Source organism: Podarcis liolepis, assembly GCF_965112155.1.
Source record: "Podarcis liolepis genome assembly, chromosome: 3".
Classification (NCBI taxonomy): Eukaryota; Metazoa; Chordata; class Lepidosauria; order Squamata; family Lacertidae; genus Podarcis; species Podarcis liolepis.
In genome coordinates, this window is record NC_139557.1 from 25,163,024 (window position 1) to 25,185,430 (window position 22,407).

At 42.3% G+C, this 22,407-nt stretch overlaps 1 protein-coding gene across 2 annotated transcripts in view; it reads left to right on the plus strand.

The window, feature by feature from the left end:
* The window catches only part of CSMD1 (CUB and Sushi multiple domains 1), a 963,313-nt gene that overhangs the window by 581,535 nt on the left and 359,371 nt on the right, over window positions 1-22,407 (plus strand). The window lies entirely within an intron of this gene.

Below are 22,407 nucleotides of genomic sequence, written 5' to 3' on the forward strand. Positions count from 1 at the left end.
TTTTTTTTAAAAGGTACTGTTGCGATGGTAGAAATATGTAATCCAGACTGCACACAGTACAGTAATAGCTGGATCAAAATTTTGTTCGTTTTTCACAGTCACAGCCTTAGTTCTCTTATCCCGGTTTTGCGTCAAAGACCTTCTTACCTAGGTAGAAATTACTAATTTTTTAAGGTAGAACTCTTACTCACAAGCCTAGCACCTATTATGTGTCACCCGACTCTTCCAAAGGCTTCAGTCTTGTGGAAAGTGTGTGAGCATGGAAGTGAAAGTAATTTGTACAAAATTAGATTGCTCTTAAAGCTTTCTTTTACAATGTGTTTGAGAAATTCTCCATAAACCTTTGCTTCATTTCTGCTGTAATATCTTGACAGTATCTAGATATCCCAGACAGAACTTAAACAAAAAGAGTAAGATACAGAAATCTAAAAATGAGATTCTGCTTGGAGCCTGGGGCAAACACAGGGGAACTGTAATACATTAATCACACATATTTCACTGCATTTCTTAGAATGGAAGAGTTTAAATAAAGCAGTGGAATCAATTGCTTAATTTCTGAAGGATTAGTATTTTACTATGATTTTAAGATGCACTTTTTTCAGGGACAAAGGACTAAGCTTGCATCCTGGTACATTTCTAGTCACAAATGACTTCCATTAAATTCAGTGGGGTTGAATCATAGGCAAGTTGGTATAGTTTTGCAGCTTTAGGGAGCATTCTTAACTCTTCCCAGCCCAGAATTATGTATAATTTATGGAGAATTGGGGCCACCACTGCATCTATAACTCTCCTGTGCACAACAACTGGGGATGAAGGATGAGGGGCAGGTATGGTTGCTATGCCAGCCCCAATACTATCATGTGACAGCTACAGGGCTGGATCAGGATCCAACATATCCCATGCTGGCATAGCCCTCAGGAAGCCTCATTTTGGCATTTAGGAGGGATAACACCACCAGTATTTCCGCCTGCCTGCATCTACAGTGGATAGAGAGGGGAGCTCCATGTTAAGCCAGTTATATAGACTGTTACCACTTCATAGGTGGTAACCAGGAGGAGGGGAACAGATGCTAGCAGGACTGGATGAAAGGACACCTTCACCCAATCCAGTCTCCTCTTCCCAGCCCAGCCCAGCTAAAAGGGGGTTTGGACTGTTCTGTTAGTAGCGTGTGAATTTTAATTGTAATTGGTTTTAACATTGCCTCAGTTGCTGGTTTGTAAGTCCCCACAACATTCCCTTTTTCTGTTGGTGAGCCAGATTTCCTTGGGAGATCATCTGTTGGGGACACTTTGCTAATGGTGGGTATGAACAGAGACAAATGTGTGGGGCCCCATTTCCTTCTTTACCTGCCACCCCCATTTCCTCTCTAGGATTTTTTAGCCCCCCCCCCCTAAATATACACATCCTCATCCATTGCTCAGTCTGTTGCAAAACCGAAATCATTGCATATTCATCTGCAGTTTTAAATTGACTGAGCAGAAACTTGTTTTCTTTACTACTAGGGAACATACCCTGTTAAGTAACACAAGAGGTAATTCAGAATTTCCTACCAAGAAATTGCACTGCCTCTTCTCTTTATAATGATAGATATCTGACGTTATCAGAGAGGACAAAACACATTATCATGGGCACAAAAGAACTGGCATGTCATTAAGCTGCTCCTCAGCAGTTAATTTGGGAACTGATTGAATAAATGCTGCAAAAAATCTTTTCAACCTCAAAGTAAGGAAAGTTAATTCTCTGGCTACTATTGATAGACTCCTGACTAATTGAAATAGGCAATAATGATCAGGTGTAGCATTTTGTGAAGCTTACTGAGATAACAAGCAGAGGCTTTTGTGTTGTCATTTTCATGCAATGCCACTTTCCCACTTTCATATCTCTTTCATATAAATTAGTGTGTGGATACCTTAGTTATGGACTGCTGAGAAGCCTACAAGTTCATTAACTGATTATCCTGGACATCTCCCAAGTTCCTATGATATTGTACTACTCTTGCAAATCTTCAGTGACATGAGCTGTAATAATTCACATGTAATCATGTATTTATTCAACAGACATTGCACACAAAAACTCTACTATAATCAAGAAGAGTTTTAAAGATACAGTACAGTCATACCTCATGTTGCGTCTGCTTCAGGTTACGTCTTTTCAAGTTGCGTCCCGTGGCAAACTGGAAGTACTGGAACAGTTACTTATAATAATAATATAATAATTTATTATTTATACCCTGCCCATCTGGCTGGGTTTCCCCAGCCACTCTGGGCAGCTTCCAACAAAACACTAAAATACAATAACCTATTAAACATTAAAAGCTTCCCAACTTGGGTGCAAATGCTTCAAGTTGCGGGTGTGCGGGGACAGATTACGTCTGCAACTCGAGGTTCCACTGTACAGTAATCGGTCTGGAGTTCTGTAGGAAATGGTAAGAAAGGTAGCTCAATGAAGATGTCGACCCAGCATGCTGATGCCCATGAAAAGAGTTGCAGAGTTTGGGGCTTCTTAGTCGAGAGAAAAGGTGAGTTTTCGCCTGGTGACAGGTTAGAAATTTATAAAATTATGCAGGGCATGGGGAAAATAGATCCCCACCCCCCTTCATAGCACTAGAAAAAAAGAAAATTCTTTCCACAGCACATAGTTAAAACTATGGAACTGCTCTCATAGGAGGCAGTGAAATCCACTAACCCCAGACATATTTGAAAGAAGATTAGACAGATTAGACTTCCATTCAAGGCATTTGTGTTGCTTTATTACAGACCCTCCAAGTGTCCCTATTTTCCAGGGACATCCCTGATTTAGAGAAGCCGTCCCGGATTCTGATTTTATGCCAGAATGTCTCGCTTTCGGATGTTCCTATTTTCGTTGGAGAAATGTTGGAGGGTAGGGAGTTATCTGACCCTTGAGCCGTCTGAAGGCAATCCTGTATAGGGAAGGTTTTCTTAAAAAACGTTTAGTGTTTTTATTGTTTTTATATACGTTGGAAGCTGTCCAGAGTGGCTGGGGCAACCCAGTAAAATGTGTGGGGTATAAGTAGGGACAATATCATGGAATGGGACGTCCCTATTTTCATCAGTGAAATATTGGCGGGTGTCTGCAAATGCTACTGCAGATAAGCATATATAGACTGTTAGAATGGGATACTGTGACTTTTCGACAGAAGCAGGATTTTCTTCTAGTGGTCTTTGGAACAGTACTTAGCTGGCAGAACCATAGACAGAAAGGATGCTAGGCCACACAGGAGCCATTCAACCAGCTCTGTGGAACTACAGATAGCTAGGGTTGCCATATTCAAAACAAAACAAAACCAAAAAAAACCCCAGAACACCCTGAAAGTTCTTGAGATTTTTAAAGCAAAACCCAAAAGTTTGAAATCCCGGTAAACTTTAAGATGTATGGCAGCCCTGCAAATAGCTCTTATATTTCAAAAAGTGGGTCCAGTGCTTCTCCTCCCCTTCATGTTGTTTCTGTTTCTTTTGCCAAATTCTTTAGCTGGAGGTAAACTGATTAATAGGGTCAGCTTGCTGTTCTGTAAAGCGTTTCACAGTTCTTATCTCCGTTATATTTACAACAGTCCTGCAAGGAAAGCATCTGCCTACCTTATATGAAAACCTCCTTAAAGATGTTGAAACTTATATGTGTGATGTAGGCTTAGATACAAATAAATCTGCCCTGGGAGAGTATCCAAGTGGCTTTATTTTCTGTTGTACAGAAGAAGAGGAGGCCATAATTCTCCACATCCATGTGACATGCTTGTCACAGTTGATATAGAATCCTACTCCCATGGCATTTAAAAGTGCTCTGAAATTATTTGTGTTCTCAAATTGCCTTTCCTGCAGAAGTTATGGCCGGCCTCAGGAGAAAGCGCTTTGATTAAGAAATCCCTTTTAGCTTACAGCAATATCATATTCAGAAAATATGTCAGTGTATGGCACTTGCAAGGAGCTACTGGGGTAGTGGCATGCCAAGCAAGCACCCTGAGAGGTCTGTGTTCCTCTTCACAGGGTAGAGGGAGAGTTATATGTGCCAGAATGAGTTTGGCAAGGCCACACACCAAGAAAAAAGGCACACACTATCACCAGCAAGATAAAAAATATATATAGTAGTTGTTAGAGTGTTTGAAAGAGGTCCCTGGCAGGTGGAGGTTAGAAGAAAAGGAGCAACGATAAGCAGTGTTGCAGGTGAGATAGAGGTTCCCAGAAGGGGAGGCTTAAATCAGAAGGATTTAAGATGAGAAAGATGGCAAAGAATAGGGAAAATCCAGATGTATGGAAACCCACGTTGGCAGTGTCGTACTTGAAATATGGCAACCCTAGGAAAGAAAGAAAGGAGTGGGGAGACCAAGTGGAAAAGAGTCATAAAAGGCGACATAGTTTCTGTCACTCCTTCCTTTCAACCATCTTAGGCATGGTCGGCCCACTCACGAGGCAAGGTGAGGCGACCACCTCAGGTGGCAGGATCTACAGGGGCATCAGTTCTTGCCTCCAATGATTGCATCGCCTGCGACAGCTGTGGCACACTTCTTGGAGGCCGGATCTGCTCCCTCCTCAGCCATCCCCAAATACCGCCTCTATAGTAGCCTCTCTGCCCTGGCAGGGACACACCATTTTGTGGTTTGCCTCAGGTGCCAAAATGTATTGGGCTGGTCCTGATATTAGCAGAGAAGCTAGTTTGGGTAGGGACATAGCATAGAGAACTTAATGTGCAATATTGTCCAGTGGTAATATTGTAAAGCCTTGCTACGGAAGGGATTGCATGATGGGAAGAGTGCTTGGGCTCACCAGGAGTCTTGGAAGATAAGAAACATCCTGCTGTTCAAGGGACCTGGGGAGGAAGGTTTAGAGAAGTTCACAGCACTTTAATCGAACTGAATTTTATGTATGGTCATCGCCTGCTTATTCAAATCTAACGCTAAAAACTAGCAAAAAAGTTAATTTTACTACTCCTTTTTAAATAGATAATTAAAGATAAAGTCCAGTAAGATATATAGAGTGACTGCTTGAAACCAAGATTAGACTTGAGACACCCTCCTTGAAACCACAGCTTTTGGAGCAATTGTGGTTTGTTTGTTGTTCAGCGGTGCTTCCTAAAGACCATACCACCATCTTTAGGAAAACTGGACTTCCTCATCCTAGTGAACAGTGGTGCCATCATAATGACCGCTCCCTGCTTAAAACGGGGGGGGGGGGCTTTGCATGGACGCGCGCAGCTCTGGATCTGGAGCGGCCCCATCAGCATAGGCTTGGCTTTACCTTCCCTCAGGTGGGATACCTGGAGGTCCCCGCCTACCTCAGTCAGTTGTCCAGTCCCACCTGGGGGAAGCGTTGCCAAGGAGATCAGGCCAGGTGGGGGAGGGATTACCTGCCCACACAATAGAGGGAGGATCTTACCTGGGAATCCTCACTTGGCTCCAGAGCTTCTCCCACCCTACCCACCCTCAGTTAATGTCTTCCTTTGCAGGTTAACTTTTCTTCATAGGTTTTGCAGGTTAACTTTTCTTCACAGGTATGTGGGCGCTGCTACGATAAGGTCGCTGTTTAAAGGGCCGGAAAGGAATTTCCCTGCATTGGCAGGTTTTGCCTTTCCCGTAGAAAAACGTCACAACTTTGGCAGTATCAGACCTTGGGCGGAATCCTTTAGTCCATCTTCCTCTTTGCGGCGGCGATACCAGGGTTCCCCGTTAAAGGGGTTTCTGAAGGGAGGCTTTGACCGTACGCCGAAAGGTTGTCATTGCTCTCCCCTGCGGCGGTGGCATAACGGGGGCGGCTATCTCTGCTTGAACATATGTTCTCCAGAGCCGGCCCATCCCCCCCCACACTGGATAACCCTGATGCTCCCTAGGTCCCCGGCTGGGGACTGGGGAGGGAGAAGTCCCAATGCCTGAGCCAAGGTCTACCCACATTTGAAATTTAATAAAGTTGTGGCCAATTTAATCCCATAGCACGTTGTCTTGAGTCGTTATTACACATGACGGGGGGGGGGACCGCTCAGGATCTGGGGACTCCGCCTGTCCACGCAAAGACAAATCTGATTAGATGTGTGATAGAGATGGGAGAGGGATTTATACAGTCTTTTGCAGTAGACCAATTTGACCCAGTGCTCTCAGACTTGCTTGCAGATTAGAACACAACAACCCCGGTTGGATTATGCATGCCTCTGGATTTTTGTGATGCAGTTTTGGTATATAAAAAGAACCTCAATGAAATGGACACAGGATAAATCTGGACTGCTCAACTTATCCCTACTGCAACATGAGTTCACTGCTAATAGGACAAAGAAGGGTAATTTTGTTACAGAACTTGGTGCCAAAGCTTCATGGGGTTCAGAAGAGCCCGCACTTGTGCTATCAGACTGTTGTCTGAAAAGGGAGGCCAGTTTGAGTGTGGTGTGGTTCATCATGAGGGGTTCTGCCGGAATGAGTTGAGGTTGCTTTCATGTGTTCTCACCTCCATCCCATTCACAATCTTAAGAATTGCTGAAAAGGAATAGTACATTTTGCTGAGATAAAAATGTCTAGAAAATGCACCTGCATTTTGCCACAGGGCTAAAAAAAAGGCGTTGCTGAACTCTGGATGTCATACCAATGCAGGTAAAAGGTAAAGGAACAGTGCAGTACAGTACAGTCAGGGCACCTAGTTCCCAGGCTAGCGAAATCACTGGCACAGTTACACCAGTAAGCTCCACATGAGTTCTGGCATAGTATTGGTGCAAGGGGTCTTCCTGTATTAGAGCAATGGGAGAAAGAGAGGGTGCATATGTCTGTCTGTGTGTGGAGAGAGAGTTCAGGAACTGTGCCAACAGGCAAGGACCTTTCTGTTTTTGTAAGTATATACATATGCTAACACTCTCATAAGACACTATTGTGCTGCATTTGGCAGAAAATATCCTTGAGTAATGACTTCTGTTCAGAAAAATATAAGCTTAAAAAGTAAGAGAAATCAAAGAGACAGAAAAAATCCTGATTCTGTCATTTAACTAACCAAAATGCTTAGCTTTTAGTTGTGAATGTCTGTTAACCAAAATGATAAAATGTTTTTTGATGAGTGAATGAAACAGTACATCTGCAGGGGGCGGAAATCAACTTTGTATTCTTCTCCCTCTTTTGCTACATTTACCACTCTTAAGGTAGACAAGAAATGCCTGGGGTGATTTACCAATGCAGCTCTATTTCTCGTTTTCTGAATTAAATCAATGAACGCTATTTAAGAAACTTGTTCAAGCACCTCCATCATGTTGGATGATTCCTTCCTTTAAATGTTGACATTTTCCCTTCTTGCCAAGGGACATCAAAAAAAGATGTTGTGTGCAACAATAACTCTAAAACGATGTAAACCAGAAAAAAAAATTCAGTACCACATTTTGCAAGGTTTCTTTAATAGGTGTACATTTAAATTAATTGTGGGACCCAAGACATTACCATTTATTGTTTCATATTAGTTTTCCTCTATTTTGTTTTCATAAACAATATTCTAGGGACTACTATTATTTCCAGTTCATAATTAAATATTTATCTCTTCCACTATATGCAAACACTAAACGGGGAACTGGCACAGATTTCGAAGATAGGCATACATAGGTAAAATGGCTTTGTGGGCACAGCATTAAGTGTGGTGCAAGAGTGATAGGCAATGTATAGACTATAATGGGATAAAACTTCACATTTTGGTGTGGTATAGAAAAGGATCCTTTTAGTGAGCAGCCCAACTGCTGGTCAATGTTTCCCTCCCACTCCAGGTGCTGGTGGCCCCTTGATGTGGTTGCCTGACTGCCGGGCTCACTGCAGCATCAACCAAAAATATGGGTCCAGTAGCTGTGACAACCAGGCCTTTGCGGAACTTGTCTGAGGCCTGCAGCGGGAGTCCTGTCTATGAAACACACCACTGTGCTGCCGCTGCCTAATCTCATCTGGTGCTACATGGTAGTACGCAGTAAAAAGATCCAGGATTTACTATTGAAGCCTTGGAATACATTTTGCCCGTGGTCAGCTGGGTGGCATGGTGCATTGTTGGTGTGGCAGCCTAAGTCTGACAGGCTCCTGGAGCCCTCCACCTCCCAGCCAGCTTTGCCGTCCAAATACCAGGTCAAGTGTACCTTTCTTTCCCCTGCATGGGCCTGGTGCAAACTGCTGAGCAGGGTTGAGACCTTCCAGCCACACTTCAAGACCCCTTGAGATCTCCCAATTGGGAGCAGGATGGCCGTCCTCTGCTCATCCCCACTACAGATCTGTTCACATATGCACTAATAAGTTGCGACAACACTGAAGTTAATAAATCCAGGGAACAAACAAAAGTTTCTACAAGGAAGGCAACCTTCTGTCCTCACATTACCTAGCTCAGTTGGCACAAAGGGATGGGGGAAAGTCTCGATTTCCGTTTGTTTCTCATTTTATAATCTTTAGTTCAGTTCTTCACATTTCCACATCAATTTGTGATTTTTATTATTATTATTAATTATATATTTTTAAACCTTAACGGAAATTGATTGACATTTGGGTCAATCAATTTTTTCTCCTAATATACTCATGATTGTATGCAATCTTCGCAATTTTGTATGCAATTTCCCCTAGCAAAACACATTTCAATCTTATTCTTACAAACAGGACTGGATTTAGGTTTGATGAGGCCCTAAGCTACTGAAGGTAATGGGGCCCTTTATATGCCCAGCTGTCCTTTGTCAGCAACAAATTGTTGCTGTTTTTGTGTTGAATATATGCTATATGGTAATTTATGGACCTAATAGGTATCTAAAGCCATTTGCACATGCAGAATGTAGGCACCCTATATACAGAAATGAGCAAACCAGTGATATTTTAGGGAGCAGGCTAGCAGGCAGGGCCCAATACTTATATCATAAGAGCCCACACCACACAAAACACTGTTGCTGTATGTAGGTTTTATTTTATTTGTTTTTTATCTTATATTTTGGAAATGTACATTCAGGGTTTTTCCCCCTTTAGTTTTTTTGGGACCCCCAAAAGAGTGGTGCCCTAAGCTATAGATTGTTTAGCTTATACATAAATCCAGCATTGCTTACAAATATTTGCAATTTTATGGAAACTTTACCTGACTACATGCATTTTTATGCACATTATTTGGCTGGAGAGCTACACGGCAGTCTTTGGAGAAGTGTGGTGTTTGAAGGTTCGATGTGTTTCGGAAAGTGTAAATTATGTAGGCAGGGCCGGAGGAAGGGAGCGGTGGGGGCATATTGCCCCGGTTGTCACCACTGAGGGTGGTGACACAATGCTGGGTGGCACTCACTGCAGGGCCTGCAGTGCACCCAAGCCACACATCTCTCCTGGGAGTGACACAGTGGCTTGGGTGCCCGCAGGTTCTGCGCTGCCCCATACGATCCACCCGCTGCCTCCCCCCCCCCCAGCTATAGGGCAGCTGAGTGGGAGGAAGCAGGCAGACTCCTCGGAGGCCCTGCAAAGCATCCTGCCCTGGCCCGCCCCACCCCTGTGGGCAGCTGGCTCCACCGCCAAGGGCGGCTGGCCCCTACCCCCATGCACAGGACATACACACCGCTCCAGGCACCCGATCGGCTTGCTCCGCCACTGTATGTAGGTTCACCTTTAGCAAAGGCTTATGGCCAGGCCATTCCCAGATGAGTTTACTGCTTAATAGAGAACAGGATTGTGCCGTAAGTGTGCAGCTGTGGCTTATGCTTCACCGCGGGAGTGATCGCACTCAATTCCTAAGGTAATCCAACTGCTGGAAACCAGTTAACTGTACAGTTTTCATATACATTTTCAGTATAATGTGCACAGAAAAATATGACAACTACAGTGGTACCTCGGGTTAAGAACTTAATTCGTTCCGGAGGTCCATTCTTAACCTGAAACTCTTCTTAACCTGAGGTACCGCTTTAGCTAATGGGGTGTCCCGCTGCTGCTGTGTGATTTCTCTTCTCATCCTGAAGCAAAGTTCTTAACCCAAAGTACTATTTCTGGGTTAGCGGAGTCTGTAACCTGAAGCGTCTGTAACCTGAGGTACCACTGTATTCTGTCATTTGTAAAGCAGGATTTAAAGTCAGCACCATTGCTATAGCTTTCTCCTCTTGTAATGTTAAAGTTGTTGATATTTTAGATTGTGTACACCACTTTAGACACTTTTATTAGGGAAAGAAGCCTATAAGTACCGTATTTTTCGCCCCATAGGACACACTTTTTCCCCTCCAAAAATGAAGGGGAAATGTGTGTGCGTCCTATGGGGCGAATGCAGGCTTTCGCTGAAGCCTGGATAGCGAGAGGCATCGGTGCGCACCGACCCCTCTCGCTCTCCAGGCTTCAGGACGCTATCCGCAAGCCTTGCGACCCCGGTGGGAGTTCCCACGGGCTCACAAGGCTTGCGGGCAGCAGTCTGCAGCCCCCACGAGTGTCAGCAAGCCTTGCGCGCCTGGCAGGAGGTCCCGCCGAGCGCGCGAGGCTTGGGGCGGCAGCTTCGGGCGAGTGTCTGCAAGCCTTGCGTGCCCGGCAGGGGGTCCCGCCCGGTGCGCGAGGCTTGGGGCGGCAGCCTGTCGCCCGAAGCACGGGGAGCCCTTCGGAGGGCTCCCCGTGCTTTGGGCGAGTGTCTGCAAGCCTTGCGCGCTCGGCAGGAGGTCCCGCCCGGTGCGCGAGGCTTGGGGTGGCAGCCTGTCGCCCGAAGCACAGGGAGCCCTCCGGAGGGTGCCCCGTGCTTCGGGCAGGTGAGCGCAAGGCTTGGGGCGGCAGCCAGGGCTGGGGGGGGAAATAAATTTTTTTTATTCATTTTCCCCCCAAAAAACGAGGTGCGTCTTATGGGCCGGTGCGCCCTATAGGACGAAAAATACGGTATATCATTAATCACATCCTAAAGTCTATTGATTCTTTCCAGTCTATCCTAGCCTTATGCTGATGTTAATATCTGAAAAACAAACTTTTCTGTCAACTTCAACCATCTTAAAGGGCTCCTTAGCAGTGTTTATTAAAATTGGGTTGTGGGAGTTCCAAGGGAAATGTTGCTTTCTGTCAGCTTTGTTGGTTCTTCACAAGTTAATAAGGACATGAAATATCTATTTTTTATCATTCTAAGGCCATTTGGTGGTGTTGGTGGCAGAGAAGATGATGAAATACGCACATATTTAAAGGAACCAAGTTATTTTGAAGCAATTTTCACTTAAAAACCTAAACACATTAAATATCTCAGTGTGAAATAGAAACAGGATGATTACAGGGAGGCCAGTGGTGCACATACCAATGTTACGCAAATTCCGATAAAAGAAAACCCACAAATTTCAGGGAACTTGGGTGTAGAAGAGAGAATTAATTCAGAACATTTGTTCCAGAAACTGGAGGCACACTTCTGTCAAGGAGCATATTTAAAATAAAATATCACATGCAAAGCTATGAAACACAAATCTCCTTTAAGGACATACACTTCTTAAATCTTTACTTTATCTCTCATTCTAACAAAATATCTAACCCCCTAGGAAATGGCTTTGAGGGTAGGCAATGGGTCTCAACCCCTCAGTGAGTTAGGGATCTCCCCTGCATGCAAAGACAGGTTCTGACAGGTTGAGCAGATGAGACCAATACTGGGTCCAATGTTCAAGAAGGCGGTTTCTGTATTTTCGGCAGAGGGAGGTGAGGGGCAGATGGGGCTCGTCAACCTGGGGAGGTAAACTCTTGATTCTAAACTTCCGCTGCCTTGCATACTCATTCCTCAGGGTATAAATACCCAATATCTTCATGTTCACTCAACCTGGGGAGGTAACCTCTTGATTCTAAACTTCCGCTGCCTTGCATACTCATTCCTCAGGGTATAAATACCCAATATCTTCATGTTCACTCAGCACAATCAGTGAAAGAGGGAAGATGCGAAGTTTTTAAAAAACAGGTTCACTGGATCTCAAGTGTGTTGAGGCTTTTTATAAAGGAATATTTTGATTAAGTATGCTGCTAAAGAATAAAATATCGTACTGCATTGTAATATTTGTTTATTGTTGTTCTCTTGTGGTGGTGTTTTCCATGGGCAGTGTTTTTTACACACACACAAACACTTTTTTGTTGCTCCCCTCCCCCCAAGACAAATGGCCCTAAAATCACACCAGTAAAGGTAAAGGTACCCCTGCCCGTACGGGCCAGTCTTGACAGACTCTAGGGTTGTGCGCTCATCTCACTCTATAGGCCGGGAGCCAGCGCTGTCCGCAGACACTTCCGGGTCACGTGGCCAGCGTGACGAAGCTGCTCTGGCGAGCCAGAGTCGCACACGGAAACGCCGTTTACCTTCCCGCTAGTAAGCTGTCCCAATTTATCTACTTGCACCCGGGGGTGCTTTCAAACTGCTAGGTTGGCAGGCGCTGGGACCGAGCAACGGGAGCGCACCCCGCCGCAGGGATTCGAACCACCGATCGGCAAGTCCTAGGTGCTGAGGTTTTACCCACAGCGCCACCCGTGTCCCATAAAATCACACTAGTCTGGCCATTTTGTAGAAATTCCTTAACAAAACCAGCGACTAAAATTCCCTTACTGCAACACTTATTTCAGTGGTTTAATGTGCTCTAATACATGAAACACACTGATTGCCTGGGTAGTCCTTTCTGCAGAGATTAATGCTGCCAATCTGTGGTTGTGGTGTGGAGGAGACTTTGCCATGCAGCTGGGGCAATACACATTATTGCATTTTACAATTATTTATTGCATGGAGCTTCCATTAAGGAGACGTGTTTCCAGAGACTTCCATTTAAGTGTAGTGTCAGAATTATCCTCCTCAGTCACTTAAATAAGCCCAATTAATTCACCAGATCTTGATGGGCTCTGAGAGATATGTGTTATGCATTCACTACATGTGATTTTTTTCACTCAGTATTGAAAGTAGTATCATACTTTCACTGGAGCCTCATGAGCTTTTGGCTGGAATTATATGTAGCAGTAAGTGTATGCTGCAGTGTGTCTAATTTTAGAAGCCCCAAAGCTAATTTTTCATTCATTTCATCATATGCCTTGCCTTATAATGAATGCACTGCAAAGAAATTCATAATGGGGAAAGGACTATAAAAATGTAAAAATCTAATTGTCATAATAAAAACCATGGTTTTTAAATTAAGATTTTCATAAAATAGGATTGTAAAAGCCTCCCCCCCCCCTATATTGTGTGAAAAGAAAAAAGGCTGCAATGTGTTTTTTACCAGATTGTGCAAACTAATTACCCAAATGTTTATCATCATCATCTAGGAGCCAGTAGAGATCTCAGATCGGGTTTTTGTTTCCTTTTAACACAAGTGACTGGGATTTTTTTATTGTTATTCTGGTATATTAAAAATAAGTCAAAGTTTTAATCTTCATCTAAATTCTGCAGCATTCTTGATGCTTCTTGCACACTCTGCAAATCTTCAGATATCCAATAACCACAGCAATTATTGAGGAAATTGTTCTGTGGCAAAACACTAGGGCAAGTTGATTGAATTACTTTCTTCTAGATTGATCTGTCCATAAGAATGTCACTGGAAGAGATTAAATCTGTTTTATGTGAGAAGCACCTGTACATACATCACCATTCTGTGTTCCTTTTGTTGTCATCTGAAATGGTTGGTTGGTAATAGGTAAGGTGATTCATCATTATCTCTAGCACCTGGGAAATGGTCCAGGTTGACTTCAGTTGAAGTGACCTATTAAAGGCACTTTAGGATTTGTGAACTTGATAACAGCATTTTGTGAAAGGCTTTTTTTTCCGTTTTTTGTTACCACCACCACCACCACAGAACCATTCAATATTATCCTGCCTTCCCCTAAAGATTAATAGTGGCATCACATTTTAATGTTTAATCTATTGAAGGCAAAAACTTCCACTGTCATTAGCAATAGACATGATCTAATAGACATACTCTGTTAAACCAGTCTCTTCCAGCATTGCTATTCAGTGGTGTATCAATGTAGACATTTGTATAATAAATACGGATGTATACTATGCTAATCTCCCAAATGTCACCATCTTATCAAAACACTCATTTTTCCTTGATTGTTTAAAAACTATTTTGTACAAAGTAGTTGCCTTGAATTTAAGTTTAATCAGAATGTGCCAATTTAGTAGTAGGTGGCTCTTCCTTGAAGTAATTTCATTTGTCTTGGCTAAATTCTTTTAATTTACCTCAAAATCTGTGAAATTTTTTCTTGTAAGTTCCTTTTCGATCCAGTTCAGTAGCTTTTCTAATAAGTACTGCAGTTGCCCCTGATGGTTTTTAAAGGATAATATGATTGAATAATATGATTGAAAGTGTATTCGTAAGCTTTTATAGTAGAGTGTTTGATTCTAGAAAATCGGCTTAGCCAAAGGTTGTAACCTTTAAAAGTATTTCCAGTTACATTCTGAATTGTGATGTTATACTGTAATGCAGAATTTCTACAAGTGTTTTATTTATATTTAGACTGTATTTATTTGGATAAATGTTATGATAGAATACAAAAGAATATTGTGTGGGAGAGAGATATATTTTCAACATTTTAAACTTTGCCAAAGGGTATGTTAATATCTGATGAAGAAGAGGGTAGGCAGGCCTGAAAGCATATTAATATAAGTTTGGAACCAGTGTCCTTTCCACAAACAGATCCTTCTATTCATAGATGGGATTCTGTTATAGCAGAAGCTCCTCATTGGATGAAAGTCATGGGTGATTTTCATGGAATCTTCCTTCCCCCTCTCCACTTCACGGTCTCTCATTCTGTTTCAAAGGGTTTTCCCCATCCACCAGAGCAAGTTTTCAGATGGTTTCACGCGGAAGGAGGAATCAGTTGAAACCATCTCCCTGCTTCTCTAGCCAGAGAACAACTCCACTAGGCACAAGTCTGAATCCAACCCACAATATCTGAAAATACATATCTAAACCATCTAAGCTTTCTTCTTATTTTTCCCCCTGACAAGTAATTATGAATACCTTTGGGTTTCTCAATTACTGAAAAAGCTAGCATAAAAAGAAGCACTGTTGGCCTCTTAATAGTATAACATCAAAATAACAGATGTTTCGAGCAGGTGTTAAATTTTATGTCAGACATAAAGATTTTGTGAAACTCACGCATGTAGTTTAATTATCTATTTTCATCCTCCTAATCAGTATTTTTCTCTTCTCGTCTTTTCCCCACAAAGCCTTCTATTCCAAGGGGCAACAGTGCAGAAAAACCTAGACCTGTGCTGTTTCTTCTTCTTCTTCTTTAATATAATAAATGCATTTTTCAGACAAAGAGGAAGATAAAAAAGCTCATCCTGGCAACACAGATGTGGGGGTCCACGTCTTCAATGTTCATTTCACACCATATTACTGTATAAGTAGTACATGCTTATATGGAAGGCGTTGCAGTAGTCTCGTGTTAAAAGAAAATAGTGGAAAAATTATGTATACAGAAAAGTTGGCTTTGCCCCAAACAAAATATATGAATATTTGGCTTCACACCAAACAAAAGAAATAGAGATGAGTGATAGCAATCTGAATAATTCAAAAGTGGACAGCACATTTGTGGAAAGCTGATTATCTCAAAAGATGGTGGTAATGAAAACATCAGGAAAGAAGAGTTCTTTACCGCTCTTCCTTGGGAAATGACAAAAATCTGGATTAGGAATTAGCAGTAAATTAGAATTGCCAAAGCAGAAAAAGCAGCAGCCTTTAGCAAAAAGAACAAATGGTGTTGTATAGACAAGTAAGAGAAACTTGCTTGGATCCTGCAAAGTGCTTTAAAAAAGGTCTGACAGAAGCAGGGGTGGCAACAGGAAATTCTGGGCCCAGTACACTGCATGTTCATTGGGCCCTCAAACCCACTTGTGAAACACGACACAGATTTGTAGAAAAGTTGCATATGCCTTGTGTCATATGAAAATCTCTGCTCTCATTTGCAGGTGGAGTGGAGGGTCCAGGCATAAATCACTGGCCACACAAGTAATAAAACATTTGACAGACAGCGGACGTTTCCCCCCATAATTGAATTTTCATACTGGAAATTGAATTTCCACCTGCCACACAGCTGTTAAAAGAAGCAACATTTCTGCTTTGCCCCAATGACTACCCTGAACCAAAGCTTAGGCTGCAATCTTTGATTAACTTACCTGGCAGTAAGCCCTTTTAAACATAAAGCCTTACTTCTGTGTAGTATGTGTATCATTGTACTATTAAGTTAACTATACAGTGGATTTTTCTTGACAGCCTCTTCTTTAGTTCCTGCACAGCAGGAGACATGGTTAAAACTTTTTTGTGCAGATTTTTGCATTTTCCATAGTGATAGATTTCTTTAACATCTACTCACCCTTATTGGGTAGTAGTATTTGCACAAAATAACTTATAGGGAGCACCGAAACTCAGACGAACCCACCACTAGAGACATGCGTTCTGGTTGCTAGGAAAAATGCGAGAGGAAACTTTGGATATTTCAAGGACTAAAAAAGACAGAAGCAGGAAAAGTGTACTATGGGGGCAGGGGAAACAGCACCTCTTTAGGGATTCCTATTGCCTACTGTCCAAATAACTTATCAGAGTTCCAACTTCATTCATTCATTGGCTAAAAGCACTGAAATGCAGGAGCAGCCAGAGTGGCTTATCTCACAGAAAATGCCTGGTAAATCAATTCCATCTGCAGCTATTTCTTGGTGTCTTTGGATGGAGGGCAACTTCCTCCTTCAGCATCTCCCTGATTTCTTCAAAATTCTTCTCCTCATGGAAGATACCGTACCTCTGCCTGATTTAGAGTGATTCCCACCCCCCCATGCCACAACCCATCTTGTTCAGGAAGATTGAAGAAAGTGACAGGAGTGGGACTAGGACTTGGGCCCAATCTAATGACTATTTGGGGTTTGTGTGTGTTACTCTCTAGCTATGTGTGTTGTACAGTAAGCTGCAAACAGGTTGTCTGAACTGTTCCTATTTTAACATGGACAGACCCTATTTTATCCCCTCCTAGGGAAGGTCCTGGAGGAGGTGGTGGCTGTTCAACTCCAGGTGCTTTTAGAGGAAATGTATTACCTGGACCCATTCCAATTTGGACCGAAGCCCGATTTTGGGACAAATTAGTCTTGGCTGCCTTGATGGATGGCCTTTATGATGGATGCCCCAATGACCCTCTTTGATCTCTCAGACGATTCAATGCCCTCAACCGTGGCATCCCACTGGGTTGGCTTTGGGTCTCAGTAGTAGAAGGCACTGTGTTGAAGTGGTCATTCTCCTACCCACAGGGTCATTTCAATAAATTAGTGGTATTAGTCACATCTCTCCCCTCTGAGATATGGGTTGGTGCTGAGTTTCATGAATTTTCAGTGGCATCCGAAAACACACTTGTTGGCTCAGGCATTTGCTTGGGATTAATGCTGAAGTCTGCTGTGATTGACCACTTTACTGTTTGTCCAGTCTGTGAATGATATATTTTAATCATTGCAATTTCAAATTGGTATGTGTCCCACTCTGGGATGGTTCGTAACAGTGAAAAGCTGTAACAATGAAAATAGAACAAACATACATTCTTCCCCTCAGCCTTCTGTTAAGGCCAGGGCTTTTTTTCAGCCGGAACTTCCTGGAATTCAGTTCCGGCAGTTCTCAGGTGGCCGCCATTGGCATTCTAAGAGAATGAGGGAGGTGTTCATGGGGAGTCCCAGCACCTCTTTTTCTAAAAAAAATATGTATATCACTGGTTACAACAATGCTTTAACAAGCATGGTGCAAACCAGGCAGCATAGACGGGGCAGGAGAGAACAGCATGCGGGAGGAAAATTACAGCTGGCCATACTTATTGCCACACTCAGGGTGATTAATTGAACAGCTGGCTCAAATTAATCTCTCTTGACTCTGAGAAGTGACGTAGTGGAGGGTGGAATATGCCATTGATCACATGTTGAAGAAGACGTTTATGTCCCCAGGCAAGGATCAGTGACATATTAAAAAGGGAAGGTTTGAGCTGAGGACTTCCATAAATATATACGGTAAATTCATTGCTTTAATATACTAATTAATTAAATCAACTGCTTTCTCAACCTTTGCTCTCCTAAGTTACCAGTATCTCTATTGAAGCTCCTGTTCCATTGCTGAAACATCTCCAGACACCAGAAACTCAGTATTCTTGGAGAGGCCTGAAGTTGGTCAGTGCATAGTAGTATTATAGGATTTGCTATCAACAGGAAAGTGATTGTGCCAAATGACCTCTACTGGTGGCACCACCACAAACAGCAACATTATCTGTTTAATTTATTAAATACATAATGATACTAGGGCACTAGCACCCCAAAAAATCTGGAGGGCCGCATGTTGCCCACCCTGAATTAATGCATCTCTAGCTCTATCCCTCTTCCCCCCAACTGCTGGTAATAGAGCTGGGGTTTTCCCCCACCTTCTTTACAGTAAAACCATTAAAGTTGTGAGCTTTACTTCATGGGCATTAGCTTGAAGAATGAATGTAGGTTGCCTGTGAAAGAAATAGAATGCTAGGATGAGATTAAAGCACACCCAGGAAAGAGAAGTCTGTGCCCAAAGTTGCTGTCGTGACTACTGCTGTGTTAAGAACCAACAAAACAGTGAGGCCCAGAATCTATTATCTGAAGTATGGTATCCTGGAAAATGGCCTCATGTAATCTGCTCCCTTGTTCTTTGTGCTATTGTGTGGATTTTCCCTTCAGATTTAAGATTGGTTTTTCCCTAGACATTTTTTGACAGACGATATATCAATTGATGAAAAAGGTGAAACTTCAGCAGTCTTCTCTAAACTGATGTGAAAACTTTTTTTAAGGCCGCAGTCTTTTGTATGCATAACTGGGAGCAAGTCTCACTGAACCCGGTAGGATGTACTTCTGTGTAGGCATGCCCAGAATTGCAGATTTAGGGGAGCGAGCCCAGTTCCGTCGCACAGGGTGCAGAGCCTCAGGCCCACCACTGGGGTCACCACAACTGTGATTTACAATGGAGTGGAAGAAGTGGAGGGGAGCCAAATTTTGGCATCACATTGGGCGCCGTTGAAATTTGAGATCCTAAGGCCTACTACTGTCAGCTTCAGGCTGGTGTCTGGATTGGGTCTGGATGAGTCCCAATGCCATTGAATACTGGCTGTGAGAGCAGCTTGGACATTGATGGATCCTGGTTCAGAATGGCCTCCAGGGTGCAGAGCGTGGAGCAAACTTGACTTTGCCATTATGAATTTCTCCCAGTTCTGAGTTTTGGTAAGATAATTATTAATTACATTCTATACACCCACCTAGTCTATAGGTAGCTTTACAGAAACCAGTGTCAGATATTAAGGTTACCTAAATAAGGTATTGGTGGTTGATGTCATTTTATAGTGTGTATAACGTTTTCCCCTTCAGTACTTGTAGAGAATATAGAGTGCTGCAACACTGGTGAACTGCAAGTAAGTCACAAAGTTTTGTGTCTGTAGAAGCTCAGTTGAAATATGTTGAGTCAAACTTGGGTGGATTATGGGAGACATCAATAATGTACTGAATGGAACATATAAGGTTATGTCAAATACCACTGCATATTCTGCTGGCAAATGAGAATTTTAAATATAATCACTGTGACAGCAGTGCACCTATTTTTGAACTGACATTTATTCTCCACATGGTTACTAAAACTTTTATATTTTCAAGTCCCCATAATACTATGTAATTTATGAGTTGTGTCACTAATTTAACATGCTTCTTAGGCTTTTTTATATCAGAAACTTGAATAAAATAGTAAACTTTCCAAGCCAATGATTGACTTGAAGGTACTAACATTTTTTTCTTACGGGTGAATTACATTGCAGTTGATATACTACTGCATTGTATATTGCAAGTACTGAAATCTTTTGCTCCAGCTTTGTATTCATTATTTGATACCTTGCTAAAAACGGTTGATCTTTGCAGACTCATCAGGAGGAAAAGCTTTTTAATGGCACTCAAGGCAATCTCAAAAATAGAACAAATATCTAAAAAGTATGACATAATCATCACAATTGATTAAGGTGGTGCTTACAACCTAATGGCAACAGCCAATTGTGTATGGTTTTGAGGATGTTGATACTTTCCTAATATTGCTGCAAGATTTTACTCCAATCTTGTTTCATATATAAGAATATAAATTTGCATTCATAAATGAAATAACTAATAGGAGATACAGAAGAGAAGATGCTCCTAGTACCTTCATTAGTATAAGCATGTAATGCGTTTGCAGAAGGGACTTTTTATAGTGGTACCCTTAATTTGAAATGCTCTCCCCAAGAACATATATCTGACTCTGACATTAGAAGCTTTTGGGTAGCATTTTCCAAGGTATCTAGATGTTTGATGGTTTTTGAAATTTTGGCCCAGCTATATGTTGTGTGAATTAGTTTGATTCATGCTTTTGTTTCATACCCTTGAATCTTTGATGAAGAGTGATTAAGAAATATTTAAAATAAAGTAGGATAGTAGATCCAGACACAGGAAATTTTATCACAATGAACATATTGGGGCATATTATTGGTGTACAGGGGATTAAGCTGGCATAATGATGTATGTCTAATTCTGTGCATGTAAAGAATATATGTGTGTGCAAAGGGCTGCATACCAATGTGACCAAAAAAAGAAAAAGAAAAAAGATGGGATACGATAGTTGGCTCTTTCCCTTTTCTGCTCTCAGCCAGAAATACCCTGGGTATCCTGTCAACAGCCCACTGACTGTCAAGGAGCTAGTGCTGCTAAACATGAAGTTGCTAGCCATCCTGCTATTCCAGGATTTGGTGATCTGTTTGATGGAAATACGATGAGTGATGTTGGATGAGATAGATAATGTTAAAGTGTCCCAACTCTGTCCAACAAGGTTTTTTGGTGCAGCAGCAGGTGAGCTGTGATAAACACTAAGGTGACATTTGTGATGTCATCTTCTGCCCACTTGCTATGCAGGTGCCCTGTCCAGTCATCACCTGACTGAATACAGTGGTACCTCTGGTTATGTACTTAATTCCTTCTGGAGTTCCATTCTTAACCTGAAGCTGTTCTTCACCTGAAGCACCACTTTAGCTAATGGGGCCTCGCGCTGCCGCTGCACAATTTCTGTTCTCATTCTGAAGCAAAGTTCTTAACCCAAGGTAATATTTCTGGGTTGCCGGAATCTGTAACCTGTAGTGTATGTAACCTGAAGCGTATGTAACCCGAGGTACCACTGTACACAGATTTGGGGTGGGTCATTGAGTGAGAACAGGGATTCTGTTGATGTACAGCAGGTGGAACACTACCAGCTGAGACGTGTGTCAGCTAGGATATGAATTACTGAACGTAATAATAATAATAATAATAATAATAATAATAATAATAATGCCTTCAATATCTTTTACTTTGTTAAAACGTTATTGTTATCAGCAAGATCTTTGAGTAGAAAAGTTTTTTTGGGGTGTGGTGGCTTGAATATATATTCCCTCACTTACACTTGCTTTCTAGTAGAACAAATGAAGATTTAGCTGTCTGTGCTCTTCACTGATTTTCCTCCCTGACTGGGGGCACTCCTCCCCTTACTTTGATTTGTAAGAATTGACACACACATCCTTCCCCAAAGGAAGAACTCCATGCAGAGCCAAGACAAGCCACATGCAACTTAAGAACCTGGAGACTAATATAATTCCTCTAAACAATAAACATTTAATTGATCTGTTATGTCCTCAAGCTTAAAGTTCCACCCGAATTGGCCAAGAGAAGCCATACATCAACAAAGCTCTAGACATGTAATGTCCTATTGTATCCAAATGTCAGCTGCAGAGAAGTAATTAACTTTTGAGGAAGCAGTTTTAACTTGGATATTGCAAGTATTGTCTTTATATTGTGTAACTTGGATATTAACTCTATTCTTAAAGTATTGTTCGACCGTGAATATTTAGCATGCCACTATGCCAGAATCAGTTAAGAGTTATGATTTTTTGTACATAACTTCTTTTGGGTTATCTGAGAGATACAGTCGTACCTTGTTTTGCGGCTGGGATCCATTCCGGAGCCCCAGCCGCTAGCCGAAAAGGATGCAGGGCAAAGCGCCGCGTCTGCACACGCGCACGGAGCGGTTTGCGCTTCTGCGCATGCGCAAAGTGCAATTTAGTGCTTCTGCGCATACATGAGCGGCAAACGTGGAAGTAACCTGTTCCGGTAATTCCGGGTTTGCCATGGATGTTTGCTGGAATGGACACTAGGCAAGGCGGACGATTGCGGAGGTATTACTGTACATGTACTATGTGTACAGAAACCTTATGTTTCTCTGATTCAGAATAGATGCTTAATGATGAGGCAGAGTCCCAAATGGAAGATATTTTATGGTCCCATGCACCTCAACTGAAAACTGGATTGTGGCATTCCGTTCAAAAGCCAGCAACAGAAGTCTCGTTTAGTGATAGGATGACCAACTAATTCCATCCCGCATTAGTCTTGTGAACACTTCAGCATGGTTCCATTTTGTCCTATTTTGTGCAGATTATTTTGAATTTTTCGTGGAAAG